The sequence below is a fragment of the Triticum urartu genome, chromosome 6A (assembly GCF_056163025.1).
Source record: "Triticum urartu cultivar PI428250 chromosome 6A, HENAU_Tu73, whole genome shotgun sequence".
NCBI classification, from domain to species: domain Eukaryota; kingdom Viridiplantae; phylum Streptophyta; class Magnoliopsida; order Poales; family Poaceae; genus Triticum; species Triticum urartu.
In genome coordinates, this window is record NC_141878.1 from 404852513 (window position 1) to 404876315 (window position 23803).

Here is a 23803-nt window from a genome sequence, read left to right on the forward strand (position 1 = left end):
CCCAGAATTCCAGCTGCCGGCATTCCCCCTCTTCATGTAAACCTTGCAAAATAAGAGAGAATAGGCATAAGTATCGTGACATAATGTGTAATAACATCCCATAATGCAATAAATATTGATATGAAAGCATGATGCAAAATGGACGTATCAACTCCCCCAAGCTTAGACCTCGCTTGTCCTCAAGTGAAAGCCGATATCGAAAAATATGTCCACATGTTTAGAGATAGAGGTGTCGATAAAATAAAATACGGACTTGAGGGCATCATGATCATTATAATAACAGCAACATATATATATATTGTCATATGAGCTCTTATGCTAAAGTAACAATTCAATCACAATTTCAAGTATGAATAAGAAACTTCATTGAGAACCAACAAACTATAATCTCAGTCATTGAGGCAATTGCAATTTATCATAACATCAGAAAGAGTCAATAAGAGCTTTTTGGCAAGTCACATACTCAACCATCTTTTAGTCTTTCACAATTGCTTACACTCACGCGATATTCATGGTTATGAAGTTTTAATCGGACACAGAGAAAGATAGGGGCTTATAGTTTTGCCTCCCAACCTTTTACCTCAAGGGTAATGTCAACAATAATAGTTCATGAAAACTAACATCCAATTCGCTATACATATCAGGATCTTTCCAACACATTGTGCTTGCCAAAGGATAAAATGTAAAAAGGAAACGTGAAGATCACCATGACTCTTGCATGAAGTATAGGACAAGAATAAAAAGATAGGCCCTTCGCAGAGGGAAGCAGAGGTTGTCATATTTTATGGTTGGATGCACAAAGTCTTAATGCAAAAGAACGTCACTTTATATTGCCACTTGTGATATGGACCTCTATTATGCAGTTCATCGCTTTTATTTCTTCCACATCATAAGATCGTATAAAGCTTATTTTCTCCACAGTAATAAATCGTACATATTTAGAGAGCAATTTTTTATTTCTTGCAATGATGAAAACTTCCTTGAAGGATCTTACTCAATCCATAGGTAGGTATGGTGGACTCTCATGGGAAAACTAGGTTTAAGGATATTTGGAAGCACAAGTAGTATCTCTACTTGGTGCAAAGAATTTGGATAGCATGAGAGGGAAAGGCAAGCTCAACATGTTGGATGATCCATGACAATATAATTTATTTCAGATGTAAGAAAACATAACCCATTATGTTGTCTTCCTTGTCCAACATCAACTCTTTAGCATGTCATATTTTAATGAGTGCTCACAATCATAAAATATGTCAAAGATAGTATATTTATATGTGAAAACCTCTCTTTCTTTATTACTTCCTATTAATTGCAATGATGACCAAAACTATGTTTGTCAACTCTCAACAACTTTTATTCATCATACTCTTTATATGTGAAGTCATTACTCTCCATAAGATCCGTATGATCTCTTTATTTCTTTTTATTCTTTCTCTTTTATTTTATCCCTTCAAGGTCATAGCAAGATAATCAAGCCCTTGACTCAACACTAATCTTTATTATATATAACTCATAGACTCGATTACATTGAAGGATCATAAAGCAAAACTCAAAACTAGATCATGCTAAAACTTTATTCTACTGGATCAAGATATTACCAAAAAGGATCGAACTAAGAAAAACGGTAAAGATAAAAGTGATGGTGATACGATACTGGGGCACTCCCCCAAGCTTCGCAGTTGCCAAAGGGAGTGCCCATACCCATGTGTTTATGTCTCCTTCCTCGGAGGTGGTGATGTGATATTCTTGGCGATGATGCCCCTCAGGATACGATTCTCTTCCTCGAGCTTATTGACTTGCTGCTTGAGGTCCATTATTTCCTTATGGAGTTTGCCCATGATGGCTAAAGCTCCTTTCATAGAAGGATGTTGCATAGCTGCTGGAGAACAACTAACACTCTTTTTCATATTTTCATAAGAAAGAAATCTTACGTTGGAACGGATGACCGAGTTTGGAATAGCTGAGCTCTGTAGTTCCCCCATCGTGAATCCAGCTCGGAAACGAGAAGTAACATCTTGATACTCCTCCATGGCATCTATCCTTTTCAAGTCAGCCTCTAGATCTGCTGCAGAAACAACTCGAAACAAAAACAGAGGATATTTGCATGGTATGGTGGTCAAAACCTTCGGGGATTATATAATGAATTTTTACCGACCAAAAGAAGTATCATGCAAGAAAACGGAGTCCGGAGAGCACACGAGGTGCCCACGAGGCAGGGGGCGCGCCTAGGGGGGTAGGGCACGCCCTCCACCCTCGTGGAAGCCTCGTGTCCTTCCCGGACTACTTCTTATTTTCCTATTTTCTTTAATATTTCAAAACGGAGAAAAAATTGCTATTAGAACTGTTTTGGAGTCGGTTTACTTACCGTACCACATACCTATTCCTTTTCGGAGTCTAAAACGTTCTGGAAAGTGTCCCTTATATACTCCTCCGGGGTTACGGTGTCAATAACATTAGTTTCAACATTTATAGGATTACCTGAGATATAATGTTTGATTCTTTGACCGTTCACCACCCTCGGATTTGTGCCTTCGAAGTTGTTGATTTTTATGACACCGAAATGATAGATCACCTCGATGACATAAGGACCTTCCCATTTAGAGAGGAGTTTTCCTGCAAAAATTTTTAAACAAGAGTTGTATAATAATACGTAATCACCTACATTAAACTCATGTTTTTGTATCCTTTTATCATGCCATCTTTTAACCTTTTCTTTAAATAGTTGGCATTCTCATAAGCCTGGGCTCTACATTCATCAAGTGAGATAATGTCAAAAAGCCACTTCTCACCGGCAAGTTTGAAATCATAATTGAGCTCTTTAATGTCCCAATATGCCTTATGTTCTAGTTCAATAGGTAAGTGACATGCTTTACCATAAACCATTTTATACGGAGACATACCCATAGGATTTTTGTATGTAGTTCTATAAGCCCATAATGCATCATCAAGTTTCTTGGACCAATTCTTTCTAGATCTATTAACAGTCTTTTGCAAAATTAATTTAAGATCTCTATTACTCAATTCTACTTGACCATTAGACCGTGGATGATATAGAGACGCAATTCTATGATTAATATCATACTTAGCAAGCATTTTACGAAAGGCACCATGAATAAAATGTGAACCACCATCAGTCATTAAATATCTAGGGACTCCAAACCTCGAAAAAATAACTTCTTTAAGCATCTTAATAGAGGTGTTATGATCAGCACTACTAGTTGGAATATCTTCTACCCACTTAGTAACATAATCAACAGCAACTAAAATATGTGTATACCCATTAGAGGAAGGAAACAATCCCATATAGTAAAAGCCCCAAACATCAAATGGTTCGATAAAAATTGAATAATTCATAGGCATTTCTTGACATCTACTAATATTACCAATTCTTTGACATTCATCACAAGACAATACAAACTTACGGGCATCTTTTAAGAGAGTAGGCCAATAAAAACCGGATTGCAATACCTTATGTGCAGTTCTATCTCTAGCGTGGTGTCCTCCATAAGCCTCAGAGTGACACTTGCATACGATCTGTTCCTGTTCATGCTCAGGTACACAACGTCTAATAACACTATCTACTCCTTCTTTATAAAGGTGTGGGTCATCCCAAAAGTACTGTCTTAAATCATAGAAGAACTTTTTCTTTTGCCGGTATGTGAAACTAGGTGGTAAAGGTTTAGCAACAATATAATTAGCATAATCAGCATACCATGGAGCAGTACGAGAAGCATTTATGACAGCTAGTTGTTCATCAGGAAAGCTATCATCAATAGGTAGCGGGTCATCAAGAACATTCTCTAACCTGGACAAGTTGTCTGCAACGGGTTCTCAGCTCCCTTTCAAGCAATAATATGCAAATCAAATTCTTGAAGCAAGAGAACCCATCTAATAAGTCTAGGTTTAGTATCTTTATTTTCCATAAGATATTTAATAGCAGCATGATCAGTGTGAAAAGTTACTTTAGAATCAGCAATATAAGGTCTGAACTTATCACAAGCAAATACAACTACTAAAAATTATTTTTCAGTAGTAGCATAATTTCTCTGGGCACTATCCAGAGTCTTACTAACATAGTGGATAACATTTAATTTCTTATCAACCCTTTGTCCTAAAACAGCCCCTACAACATAATCACTAACATCACACATAATTTCAAATGGTAAATTCCAATCAGGAGGCTGAACAATAGGTGCAGAAATCAAAGCTTTCTTAAGTATTTAAAATGCTTCTACACAATCATCATCAAAGACAAATGGAACATCTTTTTGTAAGAGATTAGTCAGAGGCCTAGAAATTTTAGACAAGTCCTTAATGAACCTCCTATAAAAACCGGCATGACCAAGAAAACTTCTTATACATTTAATGTCCTTAGGACACGATATCTTTTCAATAGAATCAACTTTAGCTTTATCAACTTCAATACCTCTTTCAGAAATTTTATGCCCTAAGACAATGACTTCATTAACCATAAAGTGGCACTTGTCCCAATTCAAGACAAGATTAGTTTCTTCACATCTCTGCAAAACTCGATCAAGGTTGCTTAAGAAATCATCAAAAGAATTTCCATATGCAGAAAAATCATCCATGAATACCTCAACAATCTTTTCACAAAAGTCAGAGAATATAGCTGTCATACATCTTTGAAAGGTAGCAGGTGCATTGCATAAACCAAAAGGCATACGTCTATAAGCAAAGGTACCGAAAGGGCAAGTAAAAGTTGTATTTTCTTGATCCTCTTTTGACACAGGAATTTGAGAGAAACCAGAATAACCATCTAGAAAGCAAAAATGTGTATGTTTGGATAATCTTTCTAGCATTTGATCAATAAAAGGTAAAGGGTAATTATCCTTTTTAGTAGCTTTATTTAATTTGCGGAAATCAATTACCATTTTATAACCTGTAAAAATTCATTGTGGAATCAATTCATCTTTATCATTAGGAACAACAGTAATACCTCCCTTCTTAGGGACACAGTGGACATGATTTACCCACCGACTATCACCAACGGGATAAATTATACCTGCCTCCAGAAGCTTTAGTATCAGGATAAGCATATTTAAGAGTATCAGGCAATAATAACAGGATATATCTTCTTTTCATCAAGATAAGCATATTTAAAAGTATCAGGCAATGGTTTCAGCTCAAACACGGGGTCACCCTTGGGTGGAGGCGGATCCCCTAGGATTTCAACAGGAAAGTTGTGTTTCAGAATAGGTCCCTGTTTAAAGAATACTTCATCTATTTCCATTCTTTCACTCATAAACATATCATTTTCATGGTCTAGCAAATATTGTTCTAAAGGATCACTAGGAGGCACGACAATAGAAGCAAGACCAATAATTTCATCTTTACTAGGAAATTCTTTATCATGGGGTTGTCTACGAAATTTAGAAAAATTAAATTCATGAGACATATCCCCTAAACCAACAGAAACAATATCCTTATTGCAATCTATCTTAGCATTAACAGTATTCAAGAAGGGTCTGCCAAATATAATGGGGCAAAAGTTATCTTGTGGGGAACCAAGAACAAGAAAATCAGCAGGATATTTAACTTTCCCACACAAGACTTCAACATCTCTAACAATCCCCACTGGTGAAATAGTGTCTTTATTGGCAAGCTTAATTGTAACATCAATTTCCTCTATCTCAGCAGGTGCAATATCATGCATAATTATTTATATAAGGAATGAGGTATTGCACTGGCACTAGCAACCATATCACATAAGCCATGATAGCAATGATCTCCTATTTTAATAGAAATAACAGGCATGCCTACAATAGGTCTATGTTTATTTTTAGTATCGGGTCTAGCAATTCTAGCAGCTTCATCACAGAAGTAAATAACATGCCCATCAATATTATGGGCCAAGAGATCTTTAATCATAGCAACACTAGCTTCAACTTTGATTTGCTCAAAGGGTGTAGGTGTTCTAGTATTACTCTTACGAACCACAGTTGAAGCTTTAGCATGATCCTTTATTCTAGCAGGGAAAGGTGGTTTCTCAATAAAAGCAGTAGGAACAACTGGATCATTATAAGCGATAGTCTTTTCATCAACTTTAATAGGTGCAACTACTTTTACTTCAATGGGAGGATTATATTTAAACCACTTCTCCTTAGGGAATTCAACATGAGTAGCAAAGGATTCACAGAAAGAAGCTACTATCTCAGAGTCAAGTCCATATTTAGTGCTAAATTCACGGAAAGCATCGGTATCCATAAAAGATTTAACACAATCAAACTTAGGTATTATACCTGACTCCTTACCTTCGTCGATATCCCAATCTTCAGAGTTGCATTTAATTCTTTCCAATAAATCCCGTTTGAATTCAATAGTCTTCATCATAAAAGAACCAGTACAAGAAGTATCGAGCATGGAGCGATTATCGAGAGAAAGCCGAGCATAATTTTTTTAATAATAATTTCTCTTGAGAGCTCATGATTGGGGCATGAATATAACATTGACTTAAGCCTCCCCAAAGCTTGAGCGATGCTTTCTCCTTCTCGAGGCCAAAAAATATATATATAATTACGATCACGATGAACAAGATGCATAGGATAAAACTTCTGATGAAATTCCAATTTCAATCGGTTGTAGTTCCATGATCCCATATCATTACATAGCCTAAACCATGTCAATGCCTTTCCCTTCAAAGACAAAGGGAAGACCTTCTTCTTGATAACATCCTCGAGCATACCTGCAAGCTTAAATAATCCACAAACTTCATCCACATAGATTAGGTGCAAATAAGGATGTAATGTTCCATCACCTGTGAAAGGATTAGCTAGCAGTTTCTCTATCATACCCGAAGGAATTTCAAAGTAAACATTTTCAGTAGGTTCAGTAGGTTGAGGAGCAACTCTTTGCTCTACTCGTCGGGGTGAAGATACCCCGAACAAGCCCTCAAAGGATTATGTTCCATAGTAACAAGTGATAGTAAATTTCAGCACACTATATAAAATTTTCCTTACAAAATTCCACCTACCAAAGGTGCTTCAATCCTAGGCAATGGCGCCAGAAAAGAGTCTTGATGACCCACAAGTGTAGGGGATCTATCGTAGCCTTTTTGATAAGTAAGAGTGTCGAACCCAACGAGGAGCAGAAGGAAATGATAAGCGGTTTTCAGCAAGGTATTCTCTGCAAGCACTAAAATTATCGGTAACAGATAGTTTTGTGATAAGGTAATTTGTAAGGAGTAACAAGTAATAAAAGTAAATAAGGTGCAGCAAGATGGCCCAATCCTTTTTCTAGCAACTGCGAAACTCCAAAACAAGGAAAAAATAGAAACTGGCACTGGGCTCTGGGTTAATAAGTTAGTCCCAAAATAATATAAAACAGCATATTAATGCATATAAAACATCCGAAATAGATAATATAATAGCATGGAACAATCAGAAATTGTATATGCATTGGAGACGTATCATAGGTTAGTAAGCAGAAATGTGTGGGAAGACCAATAACAACAGAGACGATTCCTGTTAACAAGCCGTGTGTGTTGTGAGAAACGATGGTTGGTATACAATTGTGATCCATTGAAGAAATCATCACCGACGGGTTCCATCGTTTAGTCTGTGTGCGATGTGATTTGCTCTGTCTGCACAACATCTATGCTCTGTCTATAGAACATCAACATATATACTTATAAGAACAACATTGCATAACCAAATTAAGCATACAATTATGCTTCTTCTCAAGCTTGCGTTGATTTTTCCCTTGAAGAGGAAACGATGATGCAACAAAGTAGAGATAAGTATTTCCCTCAGTTAAGAACAAAGGTATCATTCCAGTAGGAGGTACAAGCAAGTCCCCAATAGAAACACGTACACAAACTAATAAACACTTGCACACAACGCGAAAATGGGGTTGTCAATCCCATCATGGTCACTAGCAAGAGTGAGATCTGATAGAGATAGATATAAAATATAAGTAAAATGCAAGATTAAGTAAATATAAATAAATTGCAGCAAGGTATTTTGGGTTTTTTGATTTTATAGACCTGAAAATATATGATGAGAAATAGACCCCGGGGCCATAGTTTTGACAAGAGGCTGGGTGGAGAAATTACTATTGAGCAATTGATAAAAAAGCGCAAATTCATGACGATATGTAAGGCATTGATCATGAATATGGGCATCACGTCAGTGACAAGTAGACCGACTCCTGCCTGCATATACTACTATTACTCCACACATCGACCGCTATCCAGCATGCATCTAGTGTATTAAGTTAACAAGAACGGAGTAATGCCTTAAGCAAGATGACAGGATGTAGCGGGATAGATTCAATCAATGTGGTAAAAACTCCATCTTTTTATCCTTAATGGCAACAATACAAATACGTGCCTCGCTACCCCTACTGTCACTAGGTGAGGACACCACAAGATTGAACCCATCACAAAGCACCTTTCCCATTGCAATAAAAACCAATCTAGTTAACCAAACCAAATGGATAGATCAGAGAGAAATAGTAAGCTATCTTAATCATGCATAAAAGAGTTCAAAGAAGACTCAAAATAATATTCATAGATAATCTGATCATAAATCCACAATTCACCGGATCTCAACAAACGCACCACAAAACAAGATTACACTGGTGCACGTCGGTCCTAAACAAACGGGTTTTAACCCCTTTCCACGATGGCATTTGGAACCATTGCCAAGTGAGTGTGGGCGATAGGGGGGTCCTTCCCACACAACCCAGAAACCGTCGAGGATAGGGTACCTTGATGCATACAGTTATCCCTATATAACCATTTCTGATATCTCGAATATCCCAAACGCTTCATCCTTGCTACTTGTTTGTGCTCGCATTGCCATCGCAGTAGGAGTTTTATGGTTTTGCCTTATACTAGGTAGATTCTAGGCACAGGAGTTTTCCAGTCAGATTCTAGGCACGGGAGTTTTACGATGTCAGGCACATCACAAATAGTTCATGATTATAAACCGTGTTCGATAGGTAGACAATCACACACATTTAGTTTTCCTGCACCGTATGTGATAGTGTCTTACATCACACACGCTTTTGGAAACGGCAACTGTGTGCATGCTTGCACATGTTTCCTCTCTGTGAACCGTCTCGGATTATCGTGTATATTGAAAATGTTTGTGTTTTACCAACCGTGTGTGCCGTCATGACCCGCACAACGTAATTTTGCCCTAATTTTAATTGCTTCTATTTAAAATTGTACCTAATTTAAACTTGAAAGTAGACTAGCTTTATTCATATCCATCAGGTTCACACAACCAATGCATTATTCAATTCACAGTACATGTGTTTAAGAATTACATAAGCACCAAATAAAGAATGATGTACCAGGGTTCTATACTTGTACTATTACAGATGGTAAAGAAAGAGGCGACAGACATTCCAGTTGCTGAACAAGGTGAAGTGGAATGGCCCTATTGTGCTCTCCTGAATGAAGAAGGCATGCAGGACTCTAGTCCAACCCCTTATGATGGTCGGCTGCCAATCATGTAGTATGAGAGGTAATCTTGAGTAAACTGCTTCAGGATCCACTACAAAAGAAAAAAGATTTAGATATTGTCATCTAACACAACTCATTACGGGCAGTAAAAAGAAGGCTACAAGGTTCTTATTACCATCCTGCAGTTCACTGTTGTCTTGCATAAAATGTAAACAAATAGTTTGATTGAAATCTTTTGACCCTTTTTAATAACAATCTTTATCAGTTTCCTCACTTGATGCTAGTTCATGAATATTTCATTGCCCCATACGCAGAATGGGTCGAAGTGTGGATCTTTGGCAATGATATATGTACCTAAAAGCACCAAGTTAATATTGGAAGCTAAAACAACAATTGAAAAATGATGTAGTAAAACACTCCATCCATCCCATTATATAAGATTTTATTACATGTATATCTCAACATCATCAGAACATTAATGTAACACTCTTCCGTGTTGCTATGTAGCCTGGGATTGCATATTTATTCATTCAGTACAATGCATGTTGCTTAACAACAATTGAAAAACAAAAATGCATGTTAACTGCAATATCCTTAACAGCAACCAAATATCATAATTCATAGTGGTATTGTTGAAACTGTTATTGATGAAATTGAACTGCACGGCAAATAGTTGCACATATGGAGCATCACATTCTCAAGAACTAAAATAAACAAGTCATAAGGACATCTCTATGCGATCCTTAAAAAGTTAAAGGACTAAAACACTTAGTGGATATATATATATACTCCAACAATTTTTGGCCTTTGCTAGCCGATCCCCTAAACTTAAGGTTGTAAACTTCAATTTGATCAGGTCCAAAGCAAGTTCAACTGAAAGTAGCATGCATTCAAACATAAACATAGATAGTTTTGCATAAACGAACATAAAACATAAATTCAAACTAAGCTAAACTAATTTTGGTCAAAGAAGAGGTCGAGCCAATCCTTCCTCGTCATGTACGGTGTGCCGCAAGCCGGGTCCGGGCCAGTACCATCGTCGGGTCGTTGGGGAAGGCACTCCTCCACTCGTTGACGTAGATCTCCTCATACTCGAGGCCCACCTCGACGCCCTCCGTGCCACCGTCGCCGTCGCCTTCGACCTCGTCATCAGAGGAGAGCGCGATAACCTCGCTGCCCTCCGTGCCGCCGTCCTTGCCGCCTTCGACCTCTTCATCGGAGGAGAACACGATAACCTCGCCACCCTCCGCGCCGGCAAAGATTACCCGCTCCGCCTCCACGAGCTCCGGGTGCTGCCGGTGGAGCTCTGGCATGTAGGCCTCATCGGCGGCCTTGGCCTCGAGGCACTCCCACGCCTCGCGGTCCTCCCGCGCCATAGCCGAGATCACCACCCTGGCTCCGGTGGAACAAGGTCGACCGAAAGTGTGCCGAAGGGGAAATTGTGCCTAGCCATCGCGCCATGGTAGCGGACCTGCCAGTGGTTGTACTCCATGGCCGCGAGATGGGGTGTGTGGAAGCTACCGAGCTACCGGTGGGTGTGGGTCTCTTGATCTGTAATCTCGGCGACCCACGTCCCCCACCGCCGCTACCGGACCCCGAGGTAGGATTTCGTCGGCTGCCGGGTCCGAGGGAGGATGGGGAAGTCCTCGAACTGGCGTAGGGGCGCGGCGACGGGCGAATTGGGGGACCAGCGACGGCGAATCAGGCCCGTAGAGGACGATGGGGACACCTCGGCGGCTACCTCATTGGCGTCGGGTGAAAAGGCCACGATAAACCTCCTTTTGTCCATTGTCTCCTCGAGCACCCTAGCACACATGCAGAGGTTGAGGATGGTGGCGCTGGCGATGGCGGTGACCTACCAATGGTTTCGAGGGTTCTGTGTGTCTGTGTGAGCAGAGGTTTTGGGGTGTGTGTAGAGGGGGCGGGGGGGGGAGAAAGGTTGTGTTTGAGGAAATACTGCGGCAACTGAAAATTTTACTAGGCGGGAATAACAAGGCAGGGCTACTGAAAATTTGGATCAAGGGCGAGCAGATATTTTTGAGATTGTGAGGGATGCAGAGGCAGGAGTAAAATGCCGGGGCTACTGAAAATTTGAATTAAGGGACTGAAGCAGAGCGGGAGTAACACGGTCCGCACATACTAATCATGTGCTATCAAACATGAAAACCTTTCAGGCGGTAGATATTTTCGAGATTACGAGGAATTAATATTTTCGAGATTGCGAGGGATGCAGAGGCAGGAGTTTTTGGGGAGCGAGCTAGTGTGCTTGACACGCCGGCTGTGGACTGTAGCTGACGCACCTTCTCACGTAAGCCATAGGCGTACTATACACCGACGGTGATCCAAGATATTTTGTACTACATCTCACACGGTTGGTGATAATAAACTGTGTGGGATCTACTTGATTTGAATTACAAAATGGGGTCACAATGGCAATGGACTCCGTTTGAATTGCTAGACCTTTTATCTGCAGTGAACATGCAACTATATGTGTGTCATCAAATAATCGGAATTATTCAGGGTTCGTTTGGACATTTTATACATTAAACTGGTTTTCTAGCCATTTCAGCTACACAATTCAAAATTAAAGTACATGCACATGCTCTGGTGCATACAAATTGGTTGAACAATCAAATATGTGTCCTTCAGTGCATGCTTAGGTCCCATGCAAGAAATGGGAATGAATTTTTCGGGGTTCGTTTGGCCTTTTTTATACATTAACTGGGTTTTCTAGGCATTTTATGTGCATACTTCAAAGTTGAACTACAAGCGCATGCTCCAATGCACCAAAGTTGGTTGAAAAATCACATGTGTGTCCTTGGGTGAATTTCTAGGTCCCATGCAAGAGATGGGAATAAATTTCAAACACCAGGGCACTGTTGATTGCCGGCAAAATGTTGAGATACCTGGTTTTTAAATTCTAGTAAATGCAAAACTTGTCTGAAGTTCATGAAACCTGGCATGCTATCATGGAGCGGCATCAACATGCCGTGGTGAAATTTTTGTCCCATTTGGGGCAGGTTTGGGTATAAGCCTCTCACGAACCAGAGCTTCTCACAACAAGCATGATGGTTTTGATAGGGAACATACCACCTTTGGGGACGGGACGATATACGTTGCCTCTTGTTACTTTCAAAAATTTTCTAGTGTCAACACAGAACAACATTAGTGTTGTGTTTAATCTTGGAATTTTTCGGGGTTCGTTTGGCCTTTTTTATACATTAACTGGGTTTTCTAGGCATTTTATGTGCATAATTCAAATTTGAACTACAAGCACATGCTCCAATGCACTAAAGTTGGTTGAAAAATCACATGTGTGTCATTGGGTGAATTTCAAGGTCCCATGCAAGAGATGCGAATGAAATTCAAACACCAGGGCACTGTTGATTGCCGGCAAAATGTTGAGATGCCTGGTTTTTAAATTCTAGTAAATCCAAAACTCGTCTGAAATTCATGAAACTTGGCATGCTATCATGGAGTGGTATCAACATGCCATGGTAAAAAATTTGTCCCATTTGGGGCAGGTTCGGGTATAAGCTTCTCACAAACTAGAGCTTCTCACAACAAGCATGATGGTTTCGATAGGGAACATCCCACCTTTGGGGACGGAACGTTATCCATTGCCTGTTATTGCTTTCAACTTTTTTCTCATCTCAACATAGAACAACAGGAGTGTTGTGTCAATTTTCGTGATTTTTCAGGGTTCGTTTGGACATTTTTATGCATTAACATGCATTTATGTGCATAATTCAAATTTGAACTACATGCACAGGCTCTAGTGCATATAACTTCGTTGAAAATCAAATCTGTGTCCTTGGGTGCATGCTTAGGTCCCATGCAAGAAATGTGAATGAATTTCAAACACAAGGGCACCGTTGATTGCCGACAAAACATTGAGATGCCTGGTTTTTAAATTCTAGTAAATCCAAAACTTGTCTAAAATTCATGAAACTTCACATGCTATCACGGAGCGGCATCAACACGCCGTGGTAAAAAATTGTCCCATTTGGGCCAGGTTTGGGTATATGCTTCTCACAAACCAGAGATTCTCACAACAAGCCTGATGGTTTCGGTAGGGAACGTACGTCCCTCCTTTGGGGACAAAACGATATCTATTGACTCTTATTGCTTTCAAAAAAATTCTCGTGTCAACATAGAACATCTAGAGTGTTGTGTCAATTTTTGGGATTTGTCGGTGTTCGTTTCGACATTTTTATGCATTAACTGAGTTTTCAGTGCATTTATGTGCATAATTCAAATTTGAACTACGTACATGCACATGCTCTAGTGCATATAAATTGGTTGAAAAATCAAATCTGTGTCCTTGGGTGCATGCTTAGGTCCCATGCAAGAAATGGGAATGAATTTTTCGGGCTTCCTTTGGCCTTTTTTATACATTAACTGGGTTTCTAGGCATTTTATGTGCATAATTCAAATTTGGACTACAAGCACATGCTCCAATGCACCAAAGTTGGTTGAAAAATCACATGTGTGTCCTTGGTGCATTCTTAGGTCCCATGCAAGAGACGGTAACGAATTTCAAACACCAGGGCACTGTTGATTTGCCGGCAAAACATTGAGGTACCTAGTTTTTAAATTCTAGTAAACCCAAAACTCGTCCGAAATTCATGAAACTTGGCATGCTATCATGGAGCGGCATCAACATGCCGTGGTGAAAATTGTGTCCCATTTGGGGCAGGTTTGGGTATAAGCTTCTCACAAACGAGAGCTTCTCACAACAAGCATGATGGTTTCGATAGGGAACGTACCACCTTTGGGGACGGGACGACATCCGTTGCCTCTTATTGCTTTCAAAAAATTTCTAGTGTCAACATAGAACAAGAGGAGTGTTGTGTTTAATCTTGGAATTTTTCGGGGTTCGTTTGGCCTTTTTTATACATTAACTATGTTTTCTAGGCATTTTATGTGCATATTTCAAATTTGAACTACAAGCACATGCTCCCATGCAATAAAGTTAGTTGAAAAATCACATGTGTGTCCTTAACTGAATTTCTAGAGACGGGAATCCAATTCAAACACCAGGGCACTGTTGATTGCTGGCAAAACGTTGAGATGCCTAGTTTTTAAATTCTAGTAAATCCAAAACTCGTCTGAAATTCATGAAACTTGGCATCCTATCATGGAGCGGCATCAACATGCCGTTGTAAAAAATTTGTCCCATTTGAGGCAGGTTCGGGTATAAGCTTCTCACAAACTAGAGCTTCTCACAACAAGCATGATGGTTTCAATAGGGAACGTCCCACCTTTGGGGACGAAACGATATCCATTGCCTCTTATTGCTTTCAAAATTTTTCTAGTGTCAACATGGAAATACATGAGTGTTGTGTCAATTTTTGTGATTTTTCGGTGTTCGTTTGGACATTTTTATGCATTAACTGGGTTTTCTAGGCATTTTATGTGCATAATTGAAATTTGAACTACAAGCACATGCTCCAATGCACTAAAGTTGGTTCAAAAAAATCTAATCTGTGTCCTTGGGTGAATTTCTAGGTCCCATGCAAGAGATGAGAATGAAATTCAAACACAAGGGCATTGTTGATTGTCAGCAAAATGTTGAGATGACTGGTTTTTAAATTCTAGTAAATCCAAAACTCGTCTGTAATTCATGAAACTTGGCATGCTATCATGGAGCGGCATCAACATGTCGTGGTAAAAAATTGTCCTATTTGGGGCAGGTTAGGGTATATGCTTCTCACAAACCAGAGATTCTCACAACAAGCATGATGGTTTCGGTGGGCAACGTCCCACCTTTGGGGACGAAACGATATTCATTGCCTCTTATTGCTTTCAAAAAATTTCTCGTGTCAACATAGAACAACAGGAGTGTGTTATTAATTTTTGGGATTTTTCGAGGTTCGTTTGGACATTTTTATGCATTAATTGAGTTTTCAATGTATTTATGTGCATAATTCAAATTTGAACTACATGCACATGCTCCAGTGCATATAAATTAGTTGAAAAATCAAATATGTGTCCTTGGTTGCATGTTTAGGTCCCATGCAAGAAATGGGAATTGATTTCAAATACTAGGGCAACATTGATTGCCGGCATGCGACATGCTATCATGGAATGGCACCCGACATGCTGTGGCATTTTTCGTGTCCATTTTGAGAGAAGGCGCACTCGAATAATGACAGCCAACAAAGGCATTTTGAAAAAATAGTTGCCACTTTAATATCTCAAATGCTTGTATAATTCAAACCATGTGCGTTCTGTTAACCATTCAGGTGATGCCACGTGTCTTGGTCTTAATGGCTGTAGGAGGTGCCGTGCGGACAACTGCTTGACCTTGACCGAACGGCAAGCGTGCAAGCGCCATCCGGTGCGCAGGTTGACCGAGAGGCATGCAAGCTATCCTCCAATGCGCAGGCTTACCGGGAAGCGTGCGAGCTGTACGGTGCGCAGGCTCAATGGGAAGTGAGCCCTTTGACTTCCTTGGCCGCCCACTTTCCTCTCCATTGATGGTGCCCGAGCCACTGTTTAATACGAGCAACCTTACTGTTCGCCTCCCATTCCCCTCCCCCCCGCAGACCTCCACCAATGCCATGGCGCAGAATGATCATCTGCCACTAGTCTTCAAGTTTGGTGAAGTCAACTCCGAGCCGGAGGAGATAGAAAATAAGGAGGAATGGGGCCTCATGGACATGGCCCAGAACGAGCTGGCCATGGCGGTTGCTGCCCCCGCTCCCGTCCCAGCTCCCATCCCCGCGCCCGTGCCAACGACCGTCCCCGTAGCATTGACGGTCTTGTCACCGAGCACTATCTTAGAGCTGGAAGCCGCGGGCGTCAACGAGGTCTCCGCGGACCCGCGCAAGCTCGTGTACATGCCAGCGCCAGCGCCCGTGCCCTGCGCGCCCCTCCACCCACCGTGGCGCCGGTCCCCATGCATTTGGCTACACCCGCCGTGCCCGTGCTTGTGCCTGTGCGCGCACCCCCCTCAGCGGCATGGGACACTGCCGTCGACCGCTACCTCTCAGCGGCGCCAGTTGCCGTCCTCCCGCACCCCGCTAGTCGATCGCGCGACGACATGATGTTTGATATACAAGTGAAGAACATTTTGTGCTGCCTTGAAGACTTCAACAACGGCGTCCCGGAGGACGACAATGACAATGATGGCGCGGCACGCCGCCTCCACCGGAAATATTTTTTGGGGTTTAATATTGCATCTCAAATTCTCGATCATATGAATATAAATTCACAGTGTGACTGAATGAAAGATATGGTTTGAACGAACTTGCGTTTCTCTCTCTTAATGTACAGACTTATCAAACGATTTTCTTTTGAAACAAACGTCAATGGTTTTTAAATATAAAACACTCATCGCAAACGTTTTAGTTAGAACACCCGTATGCAAATCGACAGCTTCCCTAGGAAGCCAAGGGAAAATGTGTCGAGCAGGATTTTTGCATCCCTTCAAACTGTTGTGTTGCATGACCCGTGTGCAACCACGTACAAACAATGGGTAAGATTTGCATATTTTTCATTTTGGGTATGTTGCCATTTGTCAAACTGGAAAGATTGACATTTGTTTATCTAGTAACATTGCCATTTGTCAACCTTGTAACACTGCAATTTGTCAAAATATGCAGCTAAAAATCACTAGCACTATCTAATTTTCGCAACTAAAATCACTAGCACTGTTCACATGGACACCACTAGCAGGTGTGAGTTGATGGGCGCATATGCACATGTACCATTGATTACATACAACAAGTCATCAACCCACAATAACAACGAGGATACACGTTGGATTATAGATCATTTCCAACAAAACATTCTAGTAATGTTTTTCTCACACAAAAAATAACAAAGCGATGAAATGAACTTCGGCTCAACCACTCGTCGGTGTTGGAAATGCTTTCTTTGAAGCAGAAGTGATTCTCTGGGAAGGGCAAGCTACTATCAATCTCGAGACCAACGTAGGACTGATCATCCAGGCTGAAGCGGCCTATTTCAATACCCATATTGGGACGGTAGGGAAGCATAGTAATGTCTGAGGTATAGATATAGTTGCTTCTCATAAATGGTAGTAACGTTGTGTCAACAGCAGCCGGATCACCTTCCACCATCATTGGATAGTTTTGTCCAAGGAAGAGCGAGTTTCCTCCAAGACTTTCAATACTGAACCAGGGAGAAGGTGTTGGCGCTAGTACACTAGAATCCATCCTGAATACCGTGCAACGGATGTTGGAATAGGTCCGGAGAGTGCGACCATGCGAGACAACACCTGCTTCCTTAGTAACATCAGAGGTGCCCTATATACAGACAAGAAGAGGTGATCCATCAGAATAAGGTGCCAGGCGCCACTTAGTATATGGGTCCTGCTCATCCTCATGCTCGTGATCATCAACATCGTCATCTCCCCCTTGGTTATAACAAATTTCAAGCATAGGTGGTGGAATGTTCATAGGACCTTGGAAACACAAGAAGGTTAATTAGTAAAGGGAAACTAGCTAACCCGCATGCATGTGGATGAAACAATTGTAATTACGATGCAAGACAAACGTACTTAAAGCATCATGATTCCATGCAAAAACAGTGCCACGAGTGGTGGCAGCATACACAAGACCCTCGTATTCAATTGCATAACAGTACTCATCCGTGTACAGAAATTGATTTTTGAGAAATATCCATCGAGGCGTGGAAGTAAGGACGGCAACAAGCTTGTCGAAGATAGCAACAACTTCATAGTATGTGTACTCCCAAGAGCGGTTGGGAACTCGACAAATTGCTATCTTCCGTAGACGACAGTCACCATGATCGTATTTGAACTCATGTAGAATACCGATGTACTCAACCTCTGGGCAGTCGTCTGAGATTTTTGGAAGTGGAACCCGGGGACGAGTGTACACATTCACAAGTTCCCACTCACAGTTGTACCCAATATAAACAACCCAATCTCCATTTGCGCCTGCCCAAGCCTTGCCCTCAAGCGATGGTATCTTAACATCATACAAATCATTATCAAGCGGCATCAACTTGCACAAGGAGAGGCATCCCTCGTCCCCGCGCCAGTCAGCAGGGTCACGACGAAGAAGATATGGGAGATCAAACCGCTCCTGGACCCTTGGGGTTCCTTGTAATGATGTTATTAGTTGAGTCGAGAATGGTCTTGAACTAACCTGCCATGCTAGCCGAGGTGATGACATCGCACCAATCAATGAGTTCCTCCACCACGTCATCTTTCAGATCGGGGCAAGAATAACGGGGTCGTTTCTGACCTGTCCCTCCATGGAGAAGATGATCGAACAATGGCAGAAGGAAGTGTGAAGGCAAATGGAGGGAGGAAGAGCGTGCGACGACAGTTCCAAATCGAGAGGGAAAGGCGAAGAGGCGGTGGACGGTTACCACGGTACATGAAGAGGTGCCTGGGGAGCGAACAGTTGCCACAGAGGTCACACACTGACGACAAGGGCCGAGTGTACCGCATGCGTATATTACACACACCTTGATCTGGCTGACTGTTTCTTTTGTGTTGCCAAATCACGAACAGTTCATCTGAGTGAACTGTATGTTTTATATCACACACACCTTCATTTGGCTGCCCGTTTCTTTATCAAGAGGCATCAACTTGCACAAGGCGAGGCTTCCGTCGTCCACATGCCAGTCAGCAGGGTCACGGTGGACAAGATAGGGGAGATCAAAACGCTCCAGGACCCTTGGGTTCCTTGTAATGATGTTATTAGTTGAGTTGAGAATGGTCTTGAACGAACCTGCCATGCTAGCCGAGGTGATGACATCGCACAGATCAATGAGTTCCTCCATTGCGTCATCATTCAGATCAGGGCAAGAATAACGGGGTCATTTCCGGCTTGTTCCCTCCATGGAGAAGACGACCAAACAATGGCAGAAAGAAGGGTGAAGGCAAATGGAGGAGGGAGGAAGACCAAGCGTGTGACAACTGTTCCAAATTGAGAAGGAAAGGCAAAGAGTCGGTGGACGGTTCCCACGGTACACGAAGGGGCGCCTGGGGAGCGAATGGTTGCCACAGAGGTCACACACTGACGACAAGGGCCGAGTGAACCGCATGCAATCCCATCGCACAACACACACGTCTTGTTAAGTTAAACCATTTCTGTACTCTTGTGTCAATGCAAACAGTTCATCCGAGTGAACCGCATGCCGTATATCCCAACACCTTGATCTGGCTGACCGTTTCTTTTGTGTTGCCTAATCACAAACAGTTCATCAGAGTGAACCGTATGTTGCATATCGCACACACCTTCATCTGGCTTCCCGTTTCTTTTGTGTTGCCTAATCACAAAAAGTTCATCCGAGTGAACCGTATGCTGTGTACTGCACACGCCTTCATCTGGCTGCCCGTTTCTTTTGTTACTCCTCATCGCAAACTGTTAATTGAATTGAACCGTATGCCCTTCATTGCACACGCAACTAAAATCTGAACCATGTTTGATGCATCTGTCATCGCAAATGTTTTATACATTTTTCACGGTTTTCATACACCACCATTTGCGATTATTGCATCGCACACAGTTTCTCGAAGGGTCTTTGATCATAGTGTCGCATTAGCAGCATCCTATAGTAGTGTTACATCGAATAGATATCCAAGAACATCAAGGATAACATTTTATTGAAGAGAGAGAAGAAGCCATCTAGCTACTAGTTATGGACCCATAGGTGTGTGGTAAACTACTCACACATCATCAGAAGGGGCAGCAAGGTTAGTGTAGAGGCCCTCCTTGATCGAATCCCTCTCTAGCGGAGTGTCGGAGAAGGCCCCAAGATGGGATCTCACGAGAATAGAAGCTTGCGGCGGCGGAAAATTACTTCTGGTGTGCTCTCTGATGTAAGGGGAATATTTGGGTATTCATAGAGCAGAGATTAGGGTTAGAAGAGCCACGGGGGGCCCACAAGCCTAGGGCGCTCCCCAGGGGGCGCGTCCCTAGGGCTTGTGCCCCCTCATGGGTCTACTGGCCTCTTCCCGAAGCTTCATGTTTGTCTTCTGGTCCAAGAAAAATCCTCAAAAAGTGTCATTTCGTTTGGACTCTGTTTGGTATTGATTTTCTCTAAAAGACAAAAACTAGGAAAAAACAACAACTGGCACCGGGCACTAGGTTAATAGGTTAGCCGAAAAAATGATATAAAATAATGTATTAATGCATATAAAATATCCAAGATAGATAATATAATAGCATGGAACAATAAAAAATTATAGATTGGTTGGAGACTGTAGCGACCCGACCACAGACGGTCAAGTCTCTATGCTTAAGTGTCATCCCTGGATCGGTATTGCTGACACACACAATACTCAAGGAATTATAACAGAGTTCAATCACACACTTATTACATCGAGTGTCTCAAAAAGAGTACTTATTACAATAATATGGCTGAAGGCCATCTAAATAACATAATTGCGGAAGCATCAAAGATAAATGAGTACATCCAACTCCACGGCAATACTGAGTGCACGACAACGACCTAGCGCACCTTACTCTTCGTAAATTCTGCAACATGATACATTGCAGCCGTGTAGGTCAACACATGGAATATGCTGGCAAGATAACACTATAAAGTAATGAACAAAATAACAACTATCAGTACATGCATATATGGCTGGTGGAGGCTCTATCGTTATCATTTGCATAAAGATAGTTTTTCCCTACAACAAAGGAATATGTTTTATTTAACTACAATTTTTCTTGAAATTATTGAGAAGGTAACCCAAACTCAATCCCAAAATTAAAATTAATAACCCAAAATAATTCATTAAGTAAAGTGATGAGATCAACATAATAATTCAAGTACCAGATACTCAAGATGTCCATAACCGGGAACACAACTAACCATGATTAGTTTATACACTCTGCAGAGGTTTGCGCACTTCTCGACACAAGACTACATCTCCTCCGTTGTATTTCTCGCACTCATGACGTTTGAGAAACAGATGATCGAGACAAAGTCTTTCCGAGGAGGTCCCCTTAACTGATAGATAGGCCCGTACACCTACAATCCCCTACATCTGCTAGCCCATAATGGAAAGGATTCCCACTACTTACTCAACTATGCCAGAGCCCATAATGTCTTGTGGATGCACACGGAAGTTTCTAGCATGAATAATCTTATGATCCCTTTGAGCCTGGGTGGGATTCCATAGGATGATCACACGGGTTCCCCGGGATCTCCTAGGACAACACTGGTATATCCTCAGGTGCCCACAACCAATCCACCCAGATGTGTATTGGAGTAGCCACCTTAAGTTAACCCTTAGATATAAATAACTGTCACATCTTCCATGAATCTCACAAACCAATCCACGTCTACGAGCATAGCATAGCAGTATAAGCATAACGTAGTAACACCCAGGGTTTGAATATAAGACAATAGGTTCCTACCCCATCAACTACTTCCCAATACACACATGTTAACAAATCCTACTCATGCAATGTTTGAGGGTTGAAACTAATGCATAAAAACTAAGTAATAAAGGGATATGATCAAAGTGTTACTTGCCTTGCTGATGATCGCAAAACCTTAGAGATTCGTAGTAGCAAGCCTCACACTCTGAAAACTCTATCATGAACAAACAATAGCATACATAAGCACCCATGCATATGAAGCAAAGGTAAAACCAAAATAAAATATCTAAACTAAAAGTTCAAGTGAAGAGCTTCGATTTGCAAAAAGAATCAATCAAATCGGAGCTACGAAACTCAAACTACGATCAAAATAAGTTCAAATTCAAATCTGCTTGAAACCAAATTTTAAATTATCAAAATCATGTTCAAGTTGATTATCTGGACAGAGGGGATCAAGACGAAGATTTTGGCATTGGTTTCACTGGATTTGGACAAGTGAGCAAAAAGTAATGAGGGTTTGAAGACTAGGTACTAATCTGTAAGAAAACTATTCGTAGATAGGTCCCTGGCCGAAAATAAACAGAAAAAGAAAAATCTATCGGATGAATGTCCGCTAAAAGAAACTAACGAACGAATTCATTTGTTAACAGAGAAAATCGGGTGAACATTCGCAAATTAACGAGCCCTAAAATTAAAACCGATCTAAACGAAATAAACTGAACTTAAAGAAACGAACTAAACCGGGAAAAAACCGGATCAGCTTATACTTGTTCTATGACGGGGGCGGATCGGATTGGCGGCGGCTCCGGCAGCGTGCAGCAAGGCGGCGATGGCAGCGGCAACAGCTAGAAGCGGCGAGCGACGGCGGCGCGGGCAGCGAGCGGCAGCGGCGCGGCAGCGAGCAGCTGCGCGGTGGCTCAGCGTCGGCGGCGGCTGAGGCGGCGGGCGGCGTGGCTTGGTGGGAGGAGAGGGCCCGGGGCCTTGGCTTATAAAGCCCTGGGGCGGTGACTTGGGGCAGGGGGCGGCCTCGGGAGGCGGACTCCCGGTAGGTCACGGCGGCGGCGCGGTCCCGTGCTCCGGCTGGACTCGGGAGAGGCGGCGGGGCGCTTGGCTGGGCTGGGCTAGTGACTTGGGCCGGCCCAGTTCGCCGGCGGGAGAGTTTGTTTTAAATAATTTCACCAAAAAAGAAAATCCAAAAATAAAATAACGAAAAATCATAAAATCCCAAAAATAATTTTCATGGTCCTCTCCTAATAATTAGGACAACATGAACATTTTCCTGTGCTAAAATGCAATTTTTCCCTAAATTAACCGAATAAAATTCAAATAAAATTCAAATAAAATAAATATTCTTATTTAAAATTAAATTTCCATTATTTCCACTCTTTTAAAGAAGTCATATTATCTTCTCTCATTATTTTATTTATTTGGAAATAAATGGAAAAATAATTTCAAATAAAAAATCACCTTGATCCAATTTACCAATTTTGAGAATTCAAAAATGCAATTTTATGAAAACCTCCAACTCTCTCAAGTGATCCTTGAGTTGCTTAAGGTCTCCAGGATCAAAATGTCCAAATAAAACCAATTCGAAATGCAGGAATCGTGGATGCATATGATGACCTAATGATTAACATCCAAGTTGAAAATTGGGATGTTACAAACCTACCACCCTAAAAATGAATCTCGCCCTTGATATTCGGGTTGGCTAGCAAAAATGTGTGGGTGGTCTTTCCATAGGTCTTCTTCTTGCTCCCAGGTGGCTTCTTCCTCGGTATGATGGCTCCACTGAACTTTGCAAAACTTGATGACCTTGCTGCATGTAACTGATAACCCACAAGTATAGGGGATCGCAACAGTTTTCGAGGGTAGAGTATTCAACCCAAACTTATTGATTCGTCACAAGGGGAGCCAAAGAATATTCTCAAGTATTAACAGTTGAGTTGTCAATTCAACCGCACCTGAAAGACTTAATATCTGCAGCAAAATATTTAGCAGCAAAGTAATATGGAAGTAGCGGTAACGGTGGCAAAAG